Raw genomic sequence first — 25,860 nt, 5'->3', positions numbered from 1 at the left:
ATTAATTGGTAGAGCTTAGCATACTTGTTCAAGGTACTTCTAGGGGAAGCTACATTTCCCATTTCCATCCTATAAAACTCCTCTATCTATATTTTTCATTTGCATTCCATCTCAACAAGCCAAAGCAAAACACACAAAGCCTCCTTCACTACCCAAAAACCAAAAACAGATTCGATTTTTGCACAAGTCTTTCACGTCGAAGATGTTTTCTATAACAAGCATGCTTTCAACAACATCAGTTCTATCAACCTACACCACATTTGCTGCTGCAGCAATGCTGATCAGGACAGTGATCAGTGAGGTCCAGACTATGGTCGGCCAGTTCATACCTCAAAAACTCCAGGACAAAATCATTGCCACACTTGCAGGCCTATTTGGTAACCTTCCTAATTCTCAAATGACTCTTATCATTGATGGAAACAATGGCCTCTCTATCAATGAAGTTTACCAGGCTTCAGAACTCTACTTAAGCACAAGGATCACTGCCTCAATTGATCAACTTAAGGTTTCCAAGTCCCCACGCCAAAACAACTTCTCTGTTACCATAAACAAAGGCGAGAAGCTAACTGACGAGTTTGAAGGAATACAGTTGAGGTGGGAATTCTGTACGTTGTTCTGAAACGAAACAGGCGAATATGGACTATGAAAGCTATTGCTCATCAACAGAAGTAGTAGAGCATAAGTCAATTCAGCTCAGTTTCCACAAGCAATACAGAGAAAAGGTATTAGAAACTTACCTGCCATATGTAGTGCAAAGATCAAAAGCAATTAAAGAGGAAAATAAGGTGGTCAGTCATCTTTGAACATCCATCAACTTTTGACACATTGTCAATGGACCCAATGCTGAAGAGAGAGTTGATTGCTGACTTGGACAGGTTCGTGAAGCGTAAGGAATTTTATGGCAGAGTAGGCAAGGCATGGAAACGAGGGTACTTGTTGTATGGTCCTCCTGGCACTGGAAAGTCAAGCTTGATTGCAGCCATGGCTAATTACCTCAAGTTTGATATCTATGATTTGGAGCTTACATATTTACACAGCAACTCTGAGCTTAGGAGACTGTTAGTCTCCACCGCAAATCAATCAATCATAGTGATTGAGGATATTGACTGCAGCATCGAATTGAAGGACAGACAAGTTAGAGGAACCAACCCCAGTGACAGCCAGGTATATTGATAGCATAATACCTAGCAACAGAACATTTATAAATATGCAGAAATGTAACTGTTAATGTCTAAAAGTTCGGCGGTAGCCGAACCTTTGCTAACGCTAATCCGGTGGGCGGATTGATACTTGTGACACTCCCAAAGCTTCTGCTACCTGTCAAATGAAATACAGAGGGCGTCAGAGGGAGACCGCGCTGGGCGGTCTTCAACTCTCCGATGCCTAAGTTAGTCAATGTATTTATGTTGACAGAATAACAGTAGGTAAGTATTGAATGCGTAATTAATGAGGAGAGAGGAGAAAACCTTTTATAGGTGAGGAAGAGGTTGATCTTCTCTTTGTTTTCGATGTGGGACTGATGTGCTTCAGTCCCCAGCTCTGGGAGCTACTGATGCTATTTTGGTGCGGCGCGTGGCGGCGCGTCGGCGGTGATCTGGGGGTGATCTGACGCTGAGGTTGTAGCCCGCCTGGCGGTGTATCTGTATGTCATTCCTTTGGTTGGAATTAGTATCCTTAGCGGTACAATGAGCGTGGCCCATTATAGCTAATTATGCTTGCAAATGTACATGTATGTACAGTAACTATGCAAATGTATGAATGATTTTCTTTTTAGCAGTTGACACTATCCGGATTGCTCAATTTCATTGATGGTTTATGGTCAAGCTGTGGAGATGAGAGGATAATTGTGTTTACCACCAACTACAAGGACAAGCTAGATCCTGCATTGTTGAGGCCAGGCCGAATGGATATGCATGTTCACATGTCCTACTGCACACCGTGTGGATTCAAAACCCTTGCTCATAACTACCTTAAAGTAAAAACTCATCATCTCTTCAATGAAATTGAAACATTCATAAAGGAGGTTGATACGACTCCAGCAGAGATTGCAGAAGAACTCATGAAAAGTGAAGACACCGATGTAGCGCTGGAAGGACTCATTGCATTCCTGAAGAAGAAGAAAGAGATGAACTGCAATGCTGAAGCCAATGTTGAAGAAACAATAGAAAATAATGAACTAAAGGAATAATGAGGTAAAAACATATAGAGAGAAATGGAACGTACCTTACCAGGCAGTTTGCTTCATAAAATCAATTTGCATCAGTTGAATAATGTGTATTTCAATTCTGCCAATATTAATTTGCAGTTACAACTTTTCTTTTGTTGTGCATGACTTAGTCCCTAAAAGCAATTATATACATTACAACCTAGCAATTATTTCTACATTAATTTGCATTTTTCAAGATATGGCCTGAAAAGATTAGGAAGAGTTTTGTGTGAAAACGGTACTCGGTTTACTCTATAATAACTTACCACTTGGATTATGATACTTCTTAATAAATGTATTCCTAGCCAAAAGACAAGTGCAAAACCAAAATCCATAGATTACAGGGGGCCTGTACATTCTGCTCTTTGAAAAAGAAAAAGAAACATAATAATAGGAATAAGAAGAGGACGAAAGAAGAAGAAAAAGATGATACAACGGACATTTACAGCACCGTGGGACTCAATACCGGTAAACAGAACAGCTTTTTCTCTTCCATAAGAAGCTAAAAGCTTTGCCCCATCTTTCTTCTTGAGATGGATATGCATAGCGGCTTTGATTCTGGAGCGGGTATGGGATTGTTGTCATTTTGTTCGCAGAGTTGTACCTTCTCCTCTGGAGGTGATTGGTCTCTTTTGTCTCTCTGCTCACGAAACAGCATTAACAGCTTCTGAGCTTTCTCTTTTCCTCTTGATGTTCCATTAACGGACATCGACACCAATGCAGGAATTACCCTTTCCTGTAGGACCATCAGACTGCATTTCTCATTCCCATTACACAACATAAAGAGACATGAGACAGCTTGCTCCTGCTCAATGGGTTGTTCAGCCTCCAGAAGTGCTGTAATGCACTGATAAGCTTCGTATTTGAAATCATTTCATCTTTTGCAGAATTACTTGAAGCCAAATTTATCAAAACAGCTATACATTTTTCTGTCCATGAATGTTCACCGGAGTCTGCAAGAAGGGATTGCAAACCACTGATGATACTGGCTGAAAGAAGATTTGGAATGTTTGAGGGACTGCTAGAAAGGTTGTATAGGGCATGGAGGGCATCAAGCTTGCATTGTGTTTCAGCATTAGCTTGAAGGAGTTGGGTTAAGAAAGGGACAGCAGGGCTTGCGCCAATTAAAGGCTTGGCTTCTTCAAGGCAGGAGAGATTCAGATAAAGGGCTGTCGCAGGTCCATGAGAACTGGGATAGGAGATCATTTCCTCCAGCAACGAAATTACCCCTGACGCAAGCATTGTCTCCTTATTTCTGAAAAAATATCAACATTTTATCGTTATTCATAAATTTCCCAGGACTGGAGAAGTGTGAAATTAAACCAAAAGAATATTACATGTTACTATAAAATTGCACAGCATAGGGACATTCAAAATCTAAACAGAGAACCAAAAGTGACCCTAAATGCATAAATGTTCATGAACAACTCAAAAGAGGTCAACAAAGATAATCACAATTCACTCCATACTCTTCTTTTATCTCAATCAACAGTCCAAGCACTCATTAACAACGATTAATCTAGAGTTTGTCTTCACTCAGCGAGGCATTCTGAGAAGCACATATTAACGCTGATATCAATCCTGCTGAAAAGGTAGTATACACTGCCCACTAAACTGATCGTCAGATATCCTTCAACTCATTTTCTCCCCCAAATAAAATAAGAGAAGCATTCAGGCTTCTCTGGGAATGTAAAACCATTTACAGCCAAGAAAATTATATGAAAGAAGTAAACCAAGTCCCATCAAAGTAAACCACGTAAACCATTTACATTCAATTGCATAACATATGTAGAAAACTATACCCCAGGCTGCACGCAGCTTTCTTTCTAACAATGTTGCCTCTAATTTTTCAAGCATTTAGTAACCCAGCTATGTAATGATGTTTAATTTTAACTAAAAATATTACCATCCAGAGCAACTAGTCACATTTTGATTCTTTTAAAGTCTATAAACATTAAAAAACAATACCTGTTATTATTCACATACAGCAAGATTGAATAGAGCCATAGCTCCACTTTCTTGAGCCAAAACATTTGCTTCACGCTCAGCTGAGTTAAGAAAGTGTAGAAGTGCTTCAACAAACCCATTAGCCCCCATGTACATCCTGGCCTCCTCATCATCCTTCAGCAGGAGCCTTATTTGCTCCACCACCTTGCACTTCTTCCTTAAGTCCTCCCCTTCATTCAAGGCAGTTAAAAGATCCTGATAACTCTCAAAAGCATCAGGTTCAGACTAGCTCTTCTGATGCCGGAGAAAGCTCTTCTGTTTCATTTCCGACAGCCTCCTCTATTGTACAACTCTCCTCTATAGGAACCACTTTAGCACCCTTCAACACTACCCATAGATTTTGAATTAGCGGACTCAGACTCAGAAAATGCCAGCCTCCAATAGTTAAGGTCAAGCAACTCTGGGGGGCCATCGGGAATGGAAATTCCATTCTGTTTGCACCAACTAGAAATGAGACCCTTAACACAGTAATTGGGAGTTAAAGAAAGATGACTCAGCTTTTGTTGAGTCGTTGGGCAGGTACTATGCCCATCGCTAAACCACTTTTCAATACAAATCCTTTCATATGTTTGACCAGAAGCAATGATGACCGGGTCATACATAAGCTGCAATGATATTGGACACCTCAATTCTTCAGGTGGAAGAGCCATCTGACCTGATTTTCTAGTGTTCTGACTTGTAACTGAAAGAGGTCTTGAAATTAAAAGAACTAACTTAATTTTGACAGTTGTCACTTGTCGGTCAAATGCAGACCCAGTATCCTCATTAGAACCTTGAACAGTGGGAGAACAAGGTGCAGAACCCTGTGAATCATTTATCATCCGAGAAATCACTTCTGAAAAACTTGGAGTACTTTCTCATAAGATGCAATAGATAAGCCACGATTGACTCCTTACGCTTATCTTCCTCAGCACGGGCTCTTTGGATGAGTTTCTTTAGAGCTCTTCTCTCTCTAAGACATGCCTTAGAAGACGTAATACCAAGCTTGATAGCAGCCTGATGAAAAGATTCTAGCTCGTTAATGTCACTGCAGTTGTCAAATTTTCTTTCTTGCTGGAGCAGAGCAATTATGTCATCACCAACTTGCTTCTCTGAGGGATCAAGTGCAAAGACAGTACACTCGAGTTCACTAAGAACCTCTTGAATCTGGAACAGGTTTGAGAATATATAATAGTGTTAAAAACACCTCTAAGTGACATGCCTAAAGGCAAGAGTAAGAGACAACCATTAAACATCCCACCTTGGAATTATAGCATCACCCAGTTAATTTTAAACAATTTCAAGTAAGCTAACACTATTAACATGTAAAAAGAATAACCTATGGATAAATTAAGAAGAAAGATGCCTTTTTTATTGTAGCACTAAACTTATCAGATACAAAGTTGTATTAGGACCACTAAATGGACATCCAGTTGAACAGCTCAACTCGTTAGACCTCAAGGTTATTAATGGCTGGCATGACAAGTTTACATCTCTTAGTACCAATTAGATTACTGACCAACCATCATAACTAATCTAGTACTAGGATATCAGAAACATTCAGCTGCAATTACCAGCCCCCAGGAAATGCTCACATGGAATTTGAAGAACAACTACCTGACAACCAATAGATTGTGGAACAATATCGATCTTCAGCACGCCTGAGACTATCCATGAGAGCACTTCTTGCCTTCTCAAATTTCGAGAGCACAAAATCCCCATTTATAGCCTGAAAGAAAAAAAGTAATTAGCCACTATACGCACTAAAGTATATACACTCAGCTGTTACTGCTTAGGGTGGGAGTAACAGTTACTAACTTACTACATAACTACCAATCCAATATTGAGGAAAACCTACCAGGTAGAGTTTACTACATTCAGAACAGTGTTGAAGCACATTTTTCGCTTTTTCAAGCCCTACATGCAATGAACATAAAGCTTGGATGCCAGATTTGCTCCTAGGCCGAGCCGCTTCCAAGGAAGGAAATATTGACATTACTTTGCAATAAATTGCAGAGAGCGTGTCTTGCACATTTCTCCATGCATCTACAGAAACAAACAAAACGGAGTCAATCAACTATCAGCTACCCTAACCTACAATATTCTACAAGCACAGGAACGAGTTGGAATATAATTTCTAGAAACACGGTATCAGAAGTTAGTAATATATACAAACATTTGGAAAAAAAAAAAAAAAAAAACAGGTAGCATCACAGTTGTTTGAATTCAAGTATTTAGGGAAGTAAATAGCAGTAATTCAAATGTACTCTCCACCCGTATCTCCTTCATACCTTGGCATCACTTGCAACAAACAAGTTTTCTTCCACCTCCGTAATATCCATGATTCAAGCTGACTTGGAACACTATGACACAAATTTACATCTGCATTGCCTGAAAAGAGCATAATACATTATTAGCAAAGGCAAACACAAACTTCACATTTCAATATCTTGCAACAACATCAAGTTTTGATTCATTAACCAACTAGGAAAACTGGTGTTCCTGCCGTATAGCATATTTCAACCTCCGGCTAGGCACTTTGTTAGAGCTAATAAGTTAGCCAGTGGCATTTCAGTTTATGTGAAAACTTGATGACTAGTGAGATGCAACCAAGTAAGTATTTGGAACCACGCCCTGGTCAATCCCAATTCATGAGATGAAATGTCCAACTTTGGGTAATGAAACAAACGTGAATGTCACTGTTCAAAGTTACAAGTAAAACATGCACTTATCATAATTGATTCTAAAACATGAGTTTACTTGCACTAGAGTAACCAAATAGGGCATTTATCTATTTTATCTTTGCATATGGATATGACTCTAAAGGTGATTTCCTGCTGCAATGATGTTAATACTGCAAGCTTTTCCAAAAGTGAACAAGTTGGACAAATAGGCCCTTTGTGACTCGCGGAATTTGCTTTTCCTAAATTGGGGTAAGTGTACTTAATCAACTAAGTTAGATGGTATTCCCTTAAGAACTTATCAACTCATGGCATTTGGAAGTATGCTTTCCCTCCGTAAAATTGATTTGGTTATAACGGTTATTAGAGTTAATCCACAACTTATTTACCCTATAAGGGCTATTAACATGTGGTTATTAAAATGGGTTACATCATACCCACTTTAATAAAGGGGATTAATGGCAGTGGACAAACATTAATGAGAACGATACCCTACTTACTATCATCATTTGATAGCTTGGTGGGTACATGCTTTTGTTAATGGTAAGCTATGACCATAAATGGTTTATTTTTGGAAAAATCCATTAATGACCTACAACCAATTGTTGTGATATATAGGGAAAACAAAGTAATCAAATTGTTTGAAATGAATGGAAAACATCTAGGGCTTTGAATCTCAGTAGAACAACGCATTTAAAGATTTGGAAGTCATTTCGCTAAAATACAAACCAAATTAAAGAAATTAGAAGCAAGAAGTTTGGAAAATCACTGTTCATAAACTCATATTAGAAACCAAGTGATCAAATTGTTTGAAATGAATGTAAAGCATCCAGTGCTTTGAATGTCACTAGAACAACGCATTTAAAGATTTGGAAGCCATTTCACTAAAAGACAAATGAAATCAAAGGAATTAGAAGCAAGAAGTTTGGAAAATCACTGTTTATAAACTCAAAATAGAAACAAAGTAATCAAATTGTTTGAAATGAATGTAAAGCATCTAGGGCTTTGAAACTCACTAGAACAACACATTTAAAGATTTAGAAGCCATTTCACTAAAAGACAAACCAAATCAAAGCAATTGGAAGCAAGACGTTTGGAAAATCAAAACAAAGTGATCGAACTGTTTGAAATGAATGTAAAGCATCTAGTGCTTTGAATGTCACTGGAACAACGCATTTAAAGATTTGGAAGCCATTTCACTAAAAGACAAATCAAATCAAAGGAATTAGAATCAAGAAATTTGGAAAATCAAAACAAAGTTATCAAATTGTTTGAAATGAATGGAAAACATCTAGAGCTTTGAATCTCACTAGAACAACGCATTTGAAGATTTAGAAGCCATTTCACTAAAAGACAAACCAAATCAAATGAATTAGAAGCACGATGTTTGGCGAATCACTGTTCATAAACTCAAACTAGAAACAAAGTAATCAAATTGTTTGAAATGAATGGAAAGCATCTAGGGCTTTGACTCTCATTAGAACAAAGCATTTAAATATTTGGAAGCCATTTCACTAAAAGACAAATGAAATCAAAGGAATTAGAAGCAAGAAGTTTGGAAAATCACTGTTTATAAACTCAAAATAGAAACAAAGTAATCAAATTGTTTGAAATGAATGGAAAGCATCTAGGGCTTTGAATCTCAGTAGAACAACACATTTAAAGATTTGGAAGCCATTTCGCTAAAATACAAACCAAATCAAAGGAATTATAAGCAAGAAGTTTGGAAAATCACTGTTCATAAACTCAAACTAGAAACAAAATAATCAAATTGTTTGAAATGAATGTAAAGCATCTAGGGCTTTGAAACTCACTAGAACAACACATTTAAAGATTTAGAAGCCATTTCACTAAAAGACAAACCAAATCAAAGCAATTAGAAGCAAGAAGTTTGGAAAATCAAAACAAAGTGATCAAATTGTTTGAAATGAATGTAAAGCATCTAGGGTTAAAGCACACTGGAACAACGCATTTAAACATTTAGAGGTCATTTCACTAAAAGACAAACCAAATCAAAGGAATTAGAAGCAAAAAGTTTGGAAAATCAAAACAAAGTGATCAAATTGTTTGAAATGAATGTAAAGCATTTAGGGCTTTGAATCTCACTAGAACAACGCATTTAAAGATTTAGAAGCCATTTCACTTAAAGACAAACCAAATCAAAGGAATTAGAAGCAAGAAGTTTGAAAATTCACTGTTCATAAACTCAAACTTGAAGCAAAGTGATCAAATTGTTCGAAATGACATCATATCTCACCAATATTATATAGGGCCCTTTACCATAGGTTGAAAATAACCTCTAGACATGTACATATTAACTTATGGATCGTCAATGACTTGTATAATTTATATCACCAAAGCCCTTGCCAACTAACTCTCACATGGCTTCTCATTCTTTAAGTAGAGGCTTTTCCTAACTTGTTCAACTGTCTTTTTTATCTCCTTGCTGGCTTTTCAAATCGTTCTGGGCAACTTTGACACCAGTGTTCCACATTTTGATCAAAAGCCATTGTGTACATACAATAACAAGAACAATTCAAAATTCCTGGGCAAGTCATGGAGAATTGTAGATAATTAATATGAAGGAATAGCCAAGATAGAGAGTCATAGTCCAACTTCACAGTGATAATGATTAATTTAGTCTGACACTTACTACTTAATCGGTCAGGTCTGAGAGTATGTATTCAACTATTTAATTTACTGAATTAATAACGTAATCTCCTCTGTTTAACAACGTTAAAAGGGACATTTGATTTGAATACAGTGTTTTGCTCTCTTGGTATATTTGAACTGATTGTATGATGTATTTTATAATCCACTTTTTAAATTCTAAACTTCCATGCTTTGAGATTCTATAAAACCCAGGTTTCAAAAACACGATCAAAGACAAACTTTATAAAACCCTGTTAAGATTTTCGCTGGGATATCCATGTATGCCTGAAGCCGGTTGCTTGGTTCAAACTTCTAGTACAAGTGCAAAGCCTTCATACTTAATGTCCATATGGAATTCGCATCTTGAAAATTAACTCTAGGATAAACAGTCTTGGTAAAACAAGAATATAAAGTCAACAAATCGTTACAGGGAGGAAATGACAGTTGAAAAATATATAAATTAAGATTATGGATAAGAAAGAAATGGCAACATCGAAGACAAAGGATGAGGCGCTGGGCTTCAATTATTTGTTAAGGAGTGATTTCAACCTAAAACTCAAATCAAATATGGTATGCACTCTCTGCCTCATAATCCTATAGCCCTAGATGCTTTACATTCATTCCAGCACAGGCAAGCAAGAATACTTCCCAAGTGCTTTTTTTTAAGCCTGCAATTTGAAGAGTCATTTCCTTCTTTTTTTTCACTTGCATAATTTTTGTTATGAGTTTACATAAATTGTTAATCCCATCCTCTTTTCCTCTGGAAATAATGTTGATTTGATGTTCTATGTTTAATTTATTTTGTCATTGCAAAACATGTAAGATTGTAACTGCTGGTACCTTGGCCACTTGGTAACCACAACCTATTGGATTTTTAACTTAATTCTCCTTTCTATCACTTTAGTGTTCTTGATTTTTCAAATTTTGTATCCCACAGTAATCTGCAAAGTGCCTAGTGCTTTTTTGTGTTGCTTAATATACTGTTTTTCCTGAACAAAATTATGACCCTATTGCACATTATTGAAATCTATATGTATGCTGTGTGGGTTCTCTACATGAATGGATTGAGTGCAAATAGTGAAAAAATGTCTTTTGCTGAGATGATGACAAATGATGCAGAAACTTCTCGGGAAGAGAGATGCATCCGTCTGTGGATTAACAGCCTTGGAACTGCAACCTATGTTAATAATCTTTTTGAAGATGCATGTTAGAAATGGGTGAGATTTTGTATCCCTCTTCCCTTTGACCCCTTAGAAGCACATGAATTCTAGCTTGGTTAACTCGTGATTGAATTATATCCCTTTTGCATGCAGATAGGTTCTCTTAAAAGTGCTTGACAAACCATCAACTAAAATGTCATCATATCCTCACTTGATATGTAAATCATACTATTTTCTCATGCTTAGCCTATGTAATAAATGAAACAGTGTTATTCTAATGAGATTCAAAGCCCTAGTTGCTTTCACACATTTTAGTAAAACATAGGGCACCATCTTTTCATTTGATATTTTTTCTTCAACTACAATTGGCACCACTTGTTTATTGATCATTTGTTGTACAAGTAATGACTTTTATTTAACCTAATATTAGGATATCATCTCAGAGACAAAAGCGGTTGAGTTGATTGGATAGTTAATCATCTTTACTATGAGTAGAAATATTCCTCTGCTTTATGGGCATTTTTTGAGCTCTAATTATCTTTTGGTGCTAATTAAGTGATTTGGGTCCAATCCTGACAAAACATATCCTATTTCTGCTCACTAAGTCCAAAGGAATATTCCTCCGGAGTTGGGAAACAAATGCTTATAACCCTCCAACTTTCTTCACCAAACGAGTAAGTTTTTGTGACACCCATAAACTCAGGTTTGACCAGCTCATTAGGTATACGTGTTCATGGTTACACTTTTGAATTCTTCAAGGACGCAAGAAGCTTCAAAGGAGGTGGAATGGATGAGGATCACGGCAAGGATGCTTGAATGGAGATGGAGATGCTTCATGGTCTTGAACTTTGAAGAATGGAATGATTGCCAAAACTTGAGAGAAGAAGGGGACGAGTTTGTGTTTTTGTTTATGAATTTGATGAGAGCAATATTTGCTATGTTTTTAATGTTAAACTCTGTACATTTTACTTAGTTATTCCCTTAATATTATCATTTCCAACTTAGTTTTGTGTTTCTAGGTAGTGTTGAGTTGAAAATGAAGGCAAGGAAGAAATGAGGTGCAGAAATGGAGAAATGATGCATTCCCAATCCTACTAGGAGAAGGAATCCCAGTAGAAGTAGGAATCCTGAGTCAACCAGGAATGAGCTCGGAGAAATGATGAGAAATGGCGAAAATGCAAGAGTCCTAATTGGACTAGCTAGGAAACCTGTTGGCATTAGGAGTCCTGATGATACCAGGATACATGTGGAAGGTAGGAGAGCATAAAGAATAATCATGAAGCTTCTAGATGATGTCATGGATGATATGTGCAAGGCATGTGGCGGCAAGGCAATCAAGATTAGACAAGGAATCCTAATTGGACGCAAGATACGCATCAAAGTCAAATCTGATTCAAATTAGGAAATCTGCCTGTGCAGATTAGTCAAATTCAACAGGCCTGAGAGCAGCTCAGAATGAACCAGATGATGATCCTTATATGTTGGAAAGCTACGGATGTCTAGTTTCCAGAACTTTTTACGTTTTGTCAATATCAAATTTCTAGAAGAAGATATGGCTGATTTAGTACACGAAGGTCAATCTGCACGTGAATTTGTTTTGCGCACATAAGGAGAGTTTTGGACCTGAATATCTTTTGGACGAGTTTGGGAAGGTCTCTACTCCATATTTGATTTGATTTTGAGGATATATTGCAGCCATGATGACGTGGGCCAATGAGAAAATTCAAGAAGAAATCTACATCAACACAAAGAAGGAAATTGAATCAGATTTGAAGAAGGAGATCTAGGGTTGACGTCTAACGCTTTCTCTATATATACTCACCTATGTGAGTAGTGTTATATGACTAGCATTGCATGTTTAATAGGATTCACTATGAAGCGTTCATCTAGTTAATTTAACTAAGAAAAGTAATAAGGACTTTGTATGTGTTCATCTTTGTTCTTGATTGATTTCTTTCATCTACATATTTTGATTCATGATTTATGATTAGATTACCTGTTTTCGTGTTAATAGTTGTTAACTTCATCTTACATCTTTTCCATCCCCTATATCTATCTTGATTCATGGTTTGATCGATCATATGTATTATATAGTTAGATTAGAATACAAATTTTTATAAATCCCCCCTATCTTGTAATTTTTGTAAATATATACTTTGTTTTATTTTTGTTTCATATTTTGTGAATAATACTAATTTGTTTAACATTTTTGACAGGAAATATACCCCAATCCCCGGCTTAGAACGATACTCTACTTACTCTTAACTACAATCTGATGCAAGATTTTAAATTGGCACTTACCTTGAGCGTATCACGTGACACAAACAAGGTTTTGAAGCCCTCATCACGTTCTTCCTGATTACATGCATTTCTATGCGCGTAGTTGCATTCTAAACGCTATGGATGTTACAATTTTGGAAATGTATCCTCAGTCCTGTTTCAGGTTCTCTATTTGTTGATAGCTCCAATTCATTCATTTCAAGCTGGTGTTGTGTCATTTCATCATCATGTCGAGTACTAGTCAGCCCCAACTCATACAATACTACTGAGATTCATACATTTCATCTCTAGCTCTGTTGGGCTGTCCCAATCACTCCTTGACAGAACCTCAAGTTCCATCATTAAGGAGGCAAAGAATTTGAAATTGGATGGAAAAATTGATGAGTGTATCAACTCCTTGTCTAAGATAATCACTTTAGTGGTGGGTGTGATATTTACTATTGTTTTGCATATTTACTTCTCTAAACCTTTTATTTATCTTTACTAATAAAGTAAGGCCTCATCAATATCCTTAGAACAAAATAATGAAAACTATCGATTAAATCATTTAGAAGTATTATTATGGTAAATTAAGAACATAAAAATAAAAATATGAAAAAATTGAAGAAGTGGGTGAAGATGATGATTCCATTGTCAAAAGCTGAAATTTGTGTGAAATTTGTTATCAAGTGTTGTTTATAGGTGAAATTTGTGTGAAACTACATACGTCCAAGAGTATGTAATTTCAGAAATTGGTGTGGAACCACATTAGTCAGTCAATGGGTTTATGTAACAATGTTTAATAGTAACTATTGATGGAGATAATATGAAGATTGAAGATAAGAGGAAACATAATATGAATGCATGTGGAGGTTGATATGACTGGGCAAAGAACCCATTGGCAAAACTTATTTAACAACTTGTGGCTAGAATATCACTACAACTAAAAAAGTGGTTAAACGATTATATTTCGTGGTTTTATTTACTACTAAACGCTAAAACATAGATCCAACATAAAGCATGTTAAGTAATATATCGAAAAAGTGATTAATATTGCACATTATTTTTACGCCCTGTGCCTAGAATTACCGGTTTACTTGTCATTTGGACAGTAAACGATCAAAATCTTTACTTTTACTTTCATTTCGAACATTTAAGGAAACTCCAGAAGAAGTGGGTGAATATGATGATCTCATTATCAAAAGCTGAAATTTGTGTGAAATTTGTTATTAAGTGTTGTTTATATGTGAAATTTGTGTGGAACCACATTTGTCCAAGAGTACGTCATTCCAGAAATTGGTGTGGAACCACATTAGTAAGTTAATGAGTTTCGGTTACAATTTTTAACAGTAACTATTGATAGAGGTAATAATAAGGTTAAAGATCTGAGGGATCATAATATGAATGTATGTGGAGGTTGATATGACTTGGCTAAGAATCCATTGGCAAAACGTATATCTCATCTTGTGGCTAGAATATCATTATAACTAAAAAAGTGGTTAAATGATGGATTAAATACTGTTTACTCCCTATACTTATAGGGTTTCATCGTTTCAGTCCCTGACTTTCGAATTTCACCTAAAAAGTCTCTGAACTCTCAATTTCCTCCCAATTACTTAACCTGCTACAACAAAGATCCAATAGTTGCCATAAAGCAGGTTAAGTAATATATCGAAAAAGTGATTGATTTCTGTAATATTCTAAAAAAAAAAAAAAAAAACTAGAAACACATACAAAATTCATTCATACTTTGTTTCCTCTGTAGTAAACACGTGCAATGAGCGTATATGACTGACATTATATAGGGCAAAAGAGACATATCTCAGCCCCTTGCCTAAACATGTGGTAGACAACTTGCTTGGTCCCAAGCAGCCCTTTCCAACACCAACACCAACATGGACATCAACCGTTCCCACTTTCTAGTGGCTCCAAATCATGGTGAGGGCGTTTCTTTACAACTTATAGGTCTGGTTTACTCCTGTCAAAAGCATATAATTTCTTTTTTTGCCATTGTTGGGCCTTTTGCTTTTGTTCACTAGTTTTATGTTGGTTCTTTGTATATACTTGGATATGAAGTATAACATCAGGGGCCTCACATTCCAAATTTAGATCGAGTAGGGGGACCGTTGGTTGTTGTCTTTTTGTTTATTTGTAGTTGGTTTTTGTATGAAAAGAACTCCGTATTTGATTAGAACACAGTCTATGTAGGTAGAGATACTTGAATCTCTTTTTGTTTCTTTGATGGTCATGTCAATCCTGTTATCCTGGAAAATTTCAATCCAAAAAAAAAAAAAAAAGGTCAAAGTAGAACCTATTAGGATACAAACTCCTATTAGGATACAAATCCTAGAAGATATTACATTGCATATCAGTATAAATTCATGCTTATATACAAGTACTTTTTAACTAACAAAAAATGAGAGTGGTTAAGGAAGAATATTTTATGTGTGAGCCCAGCCATTTTACATTGTGATTGATAATCAGGCTGTTCTCCACATTGCATCAAATCCGGTTGTCAAGGATTGATTTCCACAACTTATACTCCTTTATCCCATCAACTTGCAGATATCTTTACAAAATCTTTACTTTTACTTTCATTTCTAACATGTAGGGGAACTCTAAAGTTGACTTTTTCTTCCGTTCATTTTTTGATTCGTGAAAATCCAACTGTTAGATCTTCATTTTTTTTCATTTGGTTGTTAGAATTGTCAAGTTGGCAATACCCTTAAAGTTTAAGCCGATTCTGATATGAGTTTGGATTTTCGGAATTTTCAACGAATCATTAAATAGGGGCCGGTTTCAGGGTTTCATTGAATATGAATGTAGTTAAATATTATTTTATTTTCTGACGAGGGTGTCAGATTTGAATATATGTTATGGTTTACGATTTTCGATTAAGATGATAGGAGCTTTTTAATGTGATATTTTAATAGTTATTTCCTCATATATATTTTACTTAGTTATTTCCTTAAATAAATCAGTTTTAATGTAGTTTTTATTTTTAGGTGCACTGGAGCAAATGAAGAGGAAATGAGCTTAAAGGTATATGAGAAGCAAAAGAAACGTGGAAAATGACAAAAGGCAAGGCATAAGGATGTAGAAATGAGTTGACATGAAGAAATGAAGTTTTCCTGGTCCAGCCAGAAAGTCCTGGTCCGACTAGGAATCCCAGTCAAAGTAGGAATCCTGGGTCAACTAGAAAACTTGTTCGGAGAAATGAATAAAATGGCTAAAAAACGCATTAGACCATTGTATTTTGCCTCTTTAGGGTTCTGACGTTTTGTATGCCTTGGTGAATTTCTAGAAGTCTCTCTACTTCAACATGAGCTCTACTAGGTTTTTAGGATACTTTGTGAAATTCCTTATCGTTTGTTTCTTAAAACCTTGAGCCTTGGCCCCATTTCAACCTTTATTAAGACCTTTTTTATCCTTAAGATGGGACAGTCTTTGATCTGTGGAGATGAGTTATAAGAGTTTAACCTATGGCTTGGGTCCATTTGTGCAAGTAGTTGATATTTTTCATGAGATCTTGAAAATTATATTCACAAAGTGCTTTTTGTTTCTTATATATGTGAGCTATTTGATTGCCTCAAAATATTTTCTCTCACATATACTTGAGTGATTATAAACTTTTAAGCATTGCCATAAATCTGAGAGAAGAAAGAGTGGATATACCTTGTGAGGATATGAATCATACTTGTCTAAAATATGCTGAGCTCCATTCCATCACTATTGTTACAACCAAGTCCTACTTATTTATATGTGGATTATATGTTTGAATTAACTCTCGAATATCTAAATATTGATTCTTGGTTGAGTGCTAATCTTGATGCTATGAAAGTAAGAGATTTCTGAGAAAAAAAGTTGAAGGGCGATAGAGTCATTGTATGTTGTAACGTCTTTGTCTTTTCTTTGTTTAAGTTTTCGTTGAGTCTAAGTTTGTTTCTTTGTTTTGATTTTACTACGGGACTAGCAAAAACTAAGTGTGGGGGAATTTGATAGGAGCATTTTAATGCGATGTTTTAATGGTTATTTCCTCATATTTTACTTAGTTATTTCCTTAAATAAATCAGTTTTAATGTAGTTTCTATTTTTAGGTGCACTGGAGCAAGTGAAGAGGAAATTAGCTTAAAGGCATATGAGAAGCAAAAGAAACGTTGAAAATGATAAAAGGCATGGCACAAGGATGCAGAAATGAGCTGACATGAAGAAATGAAGTTTTCCTGGTCCAGCCAGGAAATCCTGGTCCGACTAGGAATCTCAGTCAAAGTAGGAATCCTGGGTCAACTAGGAAACTTGTTAGGAGAAATGAATAAAATGGCTAAAAAACGCAGAGTCCTAGTTGATCTAGGAAAGTAAAAGAAGATTCTGGAAAGTTCAAGAACATTTCATGTGAAGAGTCCTTGTTTGACTAGGAGTCCTGAAGACATAAGGAGTCCTGATGAGGCTAGGAAACCTGAAAGCACTAGGAGACCATGTGGCTTCAAGATTACTCAATAAAGCTCAAGATTCTTCTAGAATACTTTGGGATTTTTAGCAATTGAAGAAACCTAGTTGCTCTAGGGCTTTTGGGAGGTAAAAGGAGTATTTTTGGTGGATAAATACATGCTTTTCCATGAAAATAAAAAAAGATTCAAGAAGGGGACATTTTGGACTTATCTTGGAGAATTTCAAGGGATTACAACAAGCAGAAAGGTTGAAAACAGGTCCAGATACATTCTTTAAGATCCACACTCCACCCTTGGCCGAAATTGAAGAGATACAATCAGAAAAATCCATGAAAATTCGGCAAAATTAATTTCCCTAAAATCAAGGTGTTATTTTGAAGGCTTCTCATTGGCTGTATGACACAGGAAGGATGACATGGAATTATTTGATTGGCTAATGCTGTGTGGATTAATCAGATAATTCCTAGAAATTAAAAGAAGGATCCAGAAGCCCTAGACATCTCCTATATATAGATGCACATTGGACGCCTCATTGATTCATTCCTAAAGACCTCATTTTTAGATGAAATTTGTCTCATTTATACAATTTAATTCAATTTTGGGGAAAATTTTTCTTTTGTTTTTTGGGGAATTTGATTCTACACCCAAATTCACACATCCCTTTTAGAATAAACTCATCCATAAGAGTGTTTTAATATACACCCAAACCAATTAATTATGTTTATTCAAAATAAAAAAAACCTATTAAATAGGATAAATATTAAAACTCAATGTTGTTAAGAATTACTAAAGCTGCCACTATCAAAATTCCCCATTCACCTATTAAATAGGATTAATAGTCATAACCATCTAGCAAATATTATGGAGTTTGATTGACGTTATTGTTGGTATTACCTTCACTTTAGGTTTTTATCAGTACTTAATTTTAGGTGTTTACATTAATCTCATTATTATCATATAATGATGAATTTTTGGTATGTTTCTTCCTATATATAGAAGCTAGTGAATTCATTCGTCATTTTTTCTTTGGGTGGAGACCTTTCACAAAGTTGCATATGATTTCGAAGGATGATTTCAAACGACCTATTCATGAGGTTTATTTCATCATTTTCTTATGGGTTAGAGACTTTCTTTCAAATAGGTACATATATCATATTCGTAATTCAAATTACCTATTCATCAGATTTATTTAATCTCTTGATTTTGTGTAAAGCTTGAATTGGATGGATGTTTAGTAATTAGAAATTTCAATTTATGAATCTGGTACAAAACTTAGTTTCATTCCTTCAAAATAGAATCGTTGTTTCTAATTACCAGATACTTAGATTGCTTTAATATGTAATACCTATGATTTAGATGTTTGTTTTTGTAGTTTTAAATTATTTGTGTGACTCTATATCATAGGTTGTTTATTCCATAACCTATAGTATTGACAATTAATATACCTATCATTTAGATAATATATTTTGAATATATGTATGTAAATCCTAATAGAGTTTTATCTTTGAAATAGATCTATGAAGGTAATTTGCAATTGTATGAGGAATCACAACATGCAGGGCACTAGTAGTTGGGAGATTTTTGAAGACTACATTGCAAAGTGCTAGTCGAGATGACGGATGAAGTGTTATAATGTTCTTTATATTAGGTTCAAAAATGTAAAGTTTATATTTCAATTGTAAAAACAAATTTTAAATTGTTTATTTCAATGCTGGATGAACATCATTTACGGTTGTACTCATTGTCCCTATTTCAATAAATTTTTAGGTTTATTCCTTCAAAAAGAATGTGCATTTAAATTACCTTGATATTAGAAATAAATTTCTTAATATTGTAAAGTTCATTTTCAATTGTAAAACAATGAATGATAATAATGAGTTTGTTAAATTATAGTGCAAAAACTCTTGCACATTCAAAATTATTCAATGTGCCAAAATTAAGGGATAATTATATATTAAGCAAACTCTACAGTTACACATAACTATTATGTGGTCCTTAACCACCCCATAGAATCAGGCACGTACCTATGTGGAGAAAAATGTAGGGGCAGAAAAAAAAAATCTTAAAGCAATCAATCTACATCAAGTACATTTTACATGAGCTAATTACATTAACTCGACCATTTTAGAAAATTAATGAATATGGAATGATTGTATAACTACACCTATTAGAACGGATAAGCAAAATAACATACCTTAATGAGAGGATGTTTAATCATGTCGAGAAAGAGAAATATTTATATAATAGGAATATAACAGAATCTGATGATACACAAACATATTTATTAAAAAATAGCAAATATATGGATCACATCGGAAAGGAAGAAATATAGGATAATTAAGGCAATTAATCGTTTTAAATAAGAGAAAAATCAAGGATTAAATTGATTGTATTAAATTCTAAATATTTAAATTCAAAAAATAGTCAACAGCTATATTTGATGGAATATTTTATTTATTCAATCAGAAGGGCAAAAAAGTCAAACTAAAAAACGTGAAAAATCTTAATTATAGATTTAAAACCTATAAGGAAGGTTCAATTATGTGAATTGGGTGTAGATTAAAAGAAAATATAGGGATGAGTTTTTCTTAATAGGAGCTTTGTTTTTTGGGTTTTTATCTAATTTTCTCTTGTTCTTTTTGTTGCATGCTCTTTTGGGGGATTTGTTCTTAGTTTGCTGAGATATTCTTTAACTTCGTAGTTTTTGGGTCGACCTCTTATGAACTAATGTTAATGATCATACTTGATCACAATAATGTTCTTTCCTTATCATTTATCTTCTCTTATGTAGGTTGTGATGGTTGTAAGTTATTCGTACCCGTACTGTTTAAGTCTCGGTTTCATTGCAGACCTGAACCACGGATGTCAATAGTTGAATTCCAAGTTACATATGAAATTGTTGTGTTTGAATTCCAAGTTACATATGAAATTTCAGTGTCTTTTCAATAGTGGATGTGGAGTAGTTCTAATTTCATGTGTGTCTATAACATGAGCAAGCTAATTCTGATATAAAATTGGTTTAGTTGCAATTTGGAGGTACATTCTAATTCATGGTTTTGTAATAACCATCTTGCATTGAAAGTATATATATAGGAATTGAAGTTGATGGGTTCCATACTAAATTTCACTTTTCATGATTTATGATTTATCAACTGACTTTTCTATATTAAGGTTCACATTTGTATCAAGTTATCTTTAGTATGCAAGTTGTTCTTGTTGTTTACTACATTAAATGCAGGAAAAAAAAAACTCCTTTCCCGAGGCATTGCGCGGCTGGGTTAGCTAGTCTTCTTCTGTTTGTAACTTTCTTCAACTTAGATCCATAATCTTACTGTAGCCAGACTTAGCACGATAAATAGAACAGGGTCCTCACAACCATAAAAAAAAAAAAAAAAACGCATTCAAGCAAAGACGAGCCATGGCATTATTATTTTTGTCCACAACTTTAGGTTCAAAATTAAATCACAATCATTCAATATGGTTCACTGAGCTAAACCTTTGATACCCAATGGTAATGCATGCATAAATAAAAAAACAAAATCCGTTCAGTGACCTATTTCACCCAGTTTTCACTGCAGGTCAGATGTGCAACTTGAACACAGATTGCAAAATTTCTGCTTGTTTCCATTACCCAAGTAACCTCTTCTTTCATTCATGGGATCAACATCCATTGCTATGCCGCCACTGGTCATCATGTGACTAGCGTCACCAACCCCAGTGCTACACATTCCATCTACCGCATCTCCCCCTTGTTGCCACAAACAATCTACCACCATTTCTCTTACATTTACCACCTCATTGCGAGGGTGATTGACACACACAATGACCAAATTTGCGCGGTGCTCATTGGAAACATATTGCATCCACGAATAGTGTATAAATATATTTATTTTGTATAATTAATAATACATTGTGTAACATTAGATTTTTGTTTAGAGGCTACTCACATCCCCATTCCATTGTGTGCCATAATGTTGCATGTTTCTGATTACAAACACACTACAGTCGAACGTGTTTCTTTGAACCGGGTGGTTGTGCTTATCCATGAATGGAAGATCAACAAAATGAGGTAGCACTCCCATTTCCTCCCTAATATCATCAGAAAAAACATTATCTAGCATATTCATCTGCGGAGATGGCAGCATCACATGTTAGAAGCAGCTATTAACCATATTGTTTTTTGTAACAAAAAACGTATTCCCACCAATAATTCATTTTTGACTGATTAAGATATGTGTTTGCTGACAACTTAATTCAATGTCACAACAGTTAAATGATTGTTATTGTTTAGTATTACCGCCATTCTTATAGCTTCCTCAAGGAATGAAGTCCTATCATCATCAGGTGCACTGTCAACGATTTCCCCAAATCTGGAATCTTTGTGCACCACCAACAAATATCAATGCCCCTCAAATGCAGGATCGTGCAGAGGAATGTATACATAGACGACACAATTTCAGCAAATGGGATTGTATAATGTTTCTTGTTCGATTGTGCCTCTTAACATTTGAACTAAAAAACATGTTTCAATACCATTCTGCACATCCTCAATTTTCCCTTGAATCTATCCAACATGCTAACGCAACAGGTGTGTTCAATCCATTGCCCTATCTGTCACTCGGATGTGGAATCTGTACACCATCTTTTCTTCAATTGCCCTATGCTTCATGACGTATGGACTTGGTTGTTTGCCATGTTCCGCCTACAGCGCCCAGCGTTAATTTCTATACAAGGGCTCTTCTCTCCCGTTTTGTTAAACCCGATTCCGTTTGCTTCAAAACTGTTATGGAGGTTAGCTGTTTGCAATCTGTTTTGGTGTATATGGACTGAAAGAAATAAAATAAGGTTTGATGGGAGAGTATTTGTTTCCTGGCGATTTAAACAGTTCCTTATTAATTCTTTCAAGGACTCAGCGCTGTGTTACTTTGTTCCTTGCGCTCGAATTACGTCTGCAGTGCCGGTTTATTCATTGTTGGGAGTCTCTCCACTCAGAGCAAAGGCCCCAAAGTTTATACCAGTGGTTTGGGAGGCTCCTCCCTCAGGTTGGATAAAGGTAAATACGGATGGTTCATTTTCAGGCACTACAAGAGCAGGTTTTGGGGGCGTGTTCAGAGATTCTGAGGGGCTTTTTCTTGGGGGCTTCTCATTTAATGCTACGGTGCCAAGTGCTATTGATGCTGAGGTTCTCGCGATTATTGAAGCAATTAATGTTGCTTTGGTCCGTCGCTGGACTCACATTTGGTTGGAAACGGACTCAATACTAGCACTACGATACTTCAAGAACCCTGGTTTAATACCATGGAGATTGCGTACCTCATGGTTGAATTGTTTACACAAGGTTAGTCAGATCACTTTCAGAATGACACATCTTTAGAGAAGGAAATGCTTTAGCTGACAAATTTGCCCGTTATGGAGCCTCAAATGTTGGTGCAGTCTGGTGGAGAACCTTACCCTCTTCATTTATAGCAGAGTTTGGCAGAGACTTGTCTTCAAGAATTAATTATCGCTTTTCTTAGTTTATGTTTTCCCGTAGATTTATAGTTTTTCCTTTGTTCTTCTCGGATTGTTTTTCTTTGTACTGTTTATGTATTGTTCCTTTGCAAGTTTGGGTATGCCCGGCTTGTTGCTTTGCGCCTATTGGAAGTGGTTTTGGCCTAGTCCCCCCTTCCTATTGTACCTTTCTTCTTTTTTAATAAAATTTCGACTAAGGGCGATGAGTTAGTCCTTAGCTCGCTTCCAAAAACAAAAAAAAAGGTGTGTTCAATCCATTCCATTCTGGTCATCTGAATATTTTTCACATTGGAGCTTGCCTACAATTTATACATGATGTTAGAACAAGGTCTCTAATGGAATAGTTAATTTAATATGAAAATCCTTGACAATTAAACTCCTTATACCAAAATAGGTTGGGAAGTACCAATCCCCAAACCCATCTTCATTAAGGTATCTTGCAAACATGTTGATGACCTACACATTCCGTTTTTCATTATGAGAGTTTCATATTAAACATAGGGGCTACCAAACTATTAATCACTACATATAGCTTCAAATAGGGGCTACCAAAATATTAAATATAGCTTGCAAACGTCAATTATTCATTCAACTAAACATTGGGGCTACCATAATATTAATTCTCTATATTACCTTTAATAATTCCTGACAAGGCAGTTCTGCATACATATTATGACATTTTTGTATGTGATATTCTTAAGTTGTGTCCAACGGATGACTAAGCACTACCTCCTCCCCATGCATTCCTAATATACTATTCTAATGAAAAATATCCTCTTAATAAGAAAATGGTAGTCCTAATAAGAAAATGTAAGTTTTTGCATGCAATGCTAATTGTTTGGGAAATAGATGACGTACATAGTCGCTCAAAAGTTTACCAGGAAGTAGGCATTGCATGTCGACTCTTGATACAATCACTTACCCATGTTTAGCTACTGTGACATTGTAATATATGTTAATCAAAGCAAATATTGTTAAATATTACAATATATAATTTGAATTATATATAGCAATTGGTAATTGTACACACCTAGTTTAAAGGTTTGTAAGTGGCTTCTTACTAAACCCTATGAAAGTCAACAACTCGATGTCCTCCTTTGGAGTATTTTCTTTGACGTTGAATAGGCAAGGAAGACCTTTTTCCTCTTGCTTTTCATCATCCTTCAGTTCCGTTCTTGTTTGCTTGCCATATGTTCTTCCTCGTGTTTTGAAAAGAGCCATCCGTACATGCATTGACTGCACCTCGAGAGCCCTTAGTTTCTTTTCCTTTATTGATCGCTTAGCCGGCTTTGGAGGACCATCTGGGCTACATGAACATTTTGATTGGACTTTGAGCAGGAGATTCAACTTTCTAGCCATGCAAACTTACACATATGAATTATTCCATGAGAAATATATAAGTTGGCCACCAAGTCACGACCTTGTTTCTTCATGATATGATAAAATTATACAATGAAATTAATGCATGCCTAGGAAATGAGTTATATAAAGAATAAAGCATATGTGACCTTGTCTGGCAGGGGGTTCATGCAAATATTTTTGCCCTTCAATAATCTTGATGGATCATTAGAATGTGGCTCTGAGCCTCTGAATTCATGCACATTAAGGTCGGCTCTGAACTTTAATTCATCTTGGCACTCCCCATGCTTGCCTTCATCTCGCTATTCTAAACGAGCCAACACCTCTCCAACGATATGTTTAATTGTTACCCCTTGGAATGAGCCTAGCATCCTCTGCATTCTCTCCATTGATTCTGTCAACCGGCTTTCTTTTTATTACATATTAGAAACCCTTTTATGCAGGCCTTCTACACTCAACATTATTTATTTTGAATCATATATTTTCTCATTTGCATCAGACTCCTTCCCATGGATTGTAGGATTTGTGCTCCAAACATTCTGGTTTGTGTTGGTGACTCCCCCCTTTTGTTCCACCCACCTAATCAATTTCTTTACTAAAATAGTGTTCCCATGCAGCGATTGGAGTGATTCATTTGTCAACCCATCTGGATCCATTATCAATGACATCAAAGTAAAAGTTCTGTAGGAATAGCACACAAATTGCTTGGTTGCGGAACTCTTTCGACTGCATCGATATGATCGACTCCTGTATCTTATAGTAGCAGAACGTTGCCCAATTTAGATCCTTTATCATGTTCGTCTCTACTAGAGTAGAAATTAATGACTGGTCGACCAAATTGGTTCCGTTGGGACATAAAATGCATGCGACCGCATAAAGTGTATAGGTTGTCTTGAATATTTCATCAGGCCGTGTACTTTCCATGATACATTTCTTCAAACTTGTAATGTGTAGTCCACCTTCTCCACCCCCCAATTGTTTCCTAATTAACCTAACAAGACTTTCATTCGTATCTCCCATCATCTGAATGTCTAATCTACCATCCTTTATGTCCATGACAAGTGCAAAGTCTTTGGGTCCAAATGGTACTTCCTTGCCATGTATCAACACAATCTCGTTTAGAGAATCAATACTATTAACCATCATCTCACATACCGTGTCATATATTGTGGTGCATCCCAGGCGATGTAACTCCCCAAAGCCGATAGTGGAGACGACATTTGCTTGGTTCATTGTCAGACCCCGAGTGGTTTCAACGAATTGTGTTGGCGTTAACATAAACATACACACTTCTTTATCTTGTATTTCGTTCTTCTTCACTAGATTAATGGCGTCGACCGTTGACATAGAATCTGATATTAATATCAGAGATATATTACACTCCTGCATGGCTCACAGTTTAATAATTCTTCTTCACCTGCTCTTTGTTGAAAGGGAAAGCTGAGTTTGTATACTGAACTTCTAAAGCATGGGACTAACTTTAACGTGCTTAAGTCTCCATAACTAATAGAAACTGATTTGAACGAGGTATCTCATGGGATAACTATTCAATTTTTGAATGATAATCGATAACTATGCATCTTATCTACTTCCAATAT

At 35.7% G+C, this 25,860-nt stretch overlaps 2 pseudogenes; one reads left to right on the top strand and one right to left on the bottom strand.

Annotated features, from left to right (window-relative positions):
• Window positions 1-10: 10 nt before the first annotated feature.
• Window positions 11-2,294, top strand: LOC133742153 (AAA-ATPase At3g50940-like; annotated as a pseudogene).
• Window positions 2,295-2,461: 167 nt separating this feature from the next.
• LOC133744511 (U-box domain-containing protein 6-like) lies at window positions 2,462-25,495 on the bottom strand (annotated as a pseudogene).
• Between the last annotated feature and the right edge of the window lie 365 nt (window positions 25,496-25,860).

Source organism: Rosa rugosa, chromosome 4, assembly GCF_958449725.1.
Source record: "Rosa rugosa chromosome 4, drRosRugo1.1, whole genome shotgun sequence".
Taxonomy (NCBI): domain Eukaryota; kingdom Viridiplantae; phylum Streptophyta; class Magnoliopsida; order Rosales; family Rosaceae; genus Rosa; species Rosa rugosa.
This window is presented reverse-complemented; position numbering and strand designations above follow the sequence as displayed.